The sequence below is a fragment of the Schistocerca gregaria genome, chromosome 9 (assembly GCF_023897955.1).
Source record: "Schistocerca gregaria isolate iqSchGreg1 chromosome 9, iqSchGreg1.2, whole genome shotgun sequence".
Taxonomy (NCBI): domain Eukaryota; kingdom Metazoa; phylum Arthropoda; class Insecta; order Orthoptera; family Acrididae; genus Schistocerca; species Schistocerca gregaria.
Window position 1 is genome coordinate 2931818 of NC_064928.1, and position 1461 is coordinate 2933278.

Below are 1461 nucleotides of genomic sequence, written 5' to 3' on the forward strand. Positions count from 1 at the left end.
CAGACCCTCGCTGCCTGCAGACACCGAGCAGCCACACTAGGAGGGCGGCCTAAGCCGTAGGCGAAATGTACTCATTCGCTTTGGCGCGACGTCGAACTATAAATAATGCTGTCACTAGCGTGAGCGTCGTGGAAAGTCGGAAATGTCGGCTGCGAGGGTGAGTGCCAAGTTTGGGGAGCGTTTCGTAGTATGTGCAGTGCAATGGAGACGCGGAAACTTCTTGTGGCCCAGTGTTTTGCAGTTGGACGACAAGATTGGTACACAGTAGTAAAGAGCGAGGCACTGAGTTGGCATAAATAATGTAGTGCACAATGGTTCTCGAGATGTGTTTGTTACCTCAGGTGCTGTATAATTGTCTACAATGAGTGAAAACGGAGCAATTTGTGACGGCTCTTTCAATTTAAGACGTTAAAAACAGACGGAATTTGCATTTGTAATACCAGAGCATCGAAACTACTTGGAACTTTTGTGTATATGAACGGGTCCGCGCCTTTGTACTCTGCTCCCTTCACCGCTACAAACCAACCAACCATCGTGTCCGTGCGCATCTGAGTCGCAAAGAATGGAAAATAGCGCAGTTTGCTCGTGCATGGGGCGTAGCTCAGTTGGTAGAGCGTTCGCTTGGCATGTGAAAGGTCCAGGGTTCAAGCCGCAGCGCCTCCATTTTTTGTGGTCAGTGCATGGTAAGTGTTGGTCGCGGCGAACCTAAAGGCACGCAAGATGTTGCAAAGCCAGCGTCACAGACTGATATGATGTATACTGACGTAAGGAGAGCAAGATGTAAGTGTGGGGACCGGCTGTTATCGAGGTGTCATCGAGAGCAGATCTGTCTTAGGTATCGCGGCTTAACCTCATTGAAGTCTAGAGGGTGGACAACACGTTGGTCTTACTCAGAGCGGTGTCCGAATTCTATTTTCGACGTTATACGTGCCACTTTCATTTTGGCAACTACGATTCGATACAGAATGCACGAAACCTGAAAGACACCCTAACGGATACATAGAGAGTAGTGTTTGTCTGCTGAATAATGGGAGTGCAAGGGTCTGTGTCGTCTATATGGCTGTATGTAGCACCATTAGTCTTCGGGGGGGGGGGGGGGGGCGTAGCTCAGATGGTAGAGCGCTCGCTTAGTATGCGAGAGGTACTGGGATCAATACCCAGTGCCTCCAGAATTTTTAACACACCTACATGCGCACCTTGATATGCAAGTGGAATAATTCACGACCAGCAGATGTGTCTAGGAAGACACAAGCGAATGATTAGCATCCACAATTGACAAGCGTGCTGTTATTTGTGCGCAGGAAGCACCCTCCTCCCACGCCTACACTTAATTTAGAAACAGTACAAGTGTTCCCGTAAGATTCTCAAGCCTATGTCGGAAAGATCTGCCTTGCGCCGAGTTCACGTAAATCGAACTGCACATTCCTATTCTTTGCACACTAGATCGCGTGTTTGGTGTTG

The 1461-nt window shown here is 48.8% G+C and overlaps 1 non-coding gene across 1 annotated transcript; it reads left to right on the forward strand.

Moving 5' to 3' along the window:
* Positions 1-1096: 1096 nt before the first annotated feature.
* Positions 1097-1169, forward strand: Trnat-agu (transfer RNA threonine (anticodon AGU)). Its single transcript has one exon. It is a non-coding gene; the product is annotated as a tRNA-Thr (tRNA).
* Positions 1170-1461: the final 292 nt, after the last annotated feature.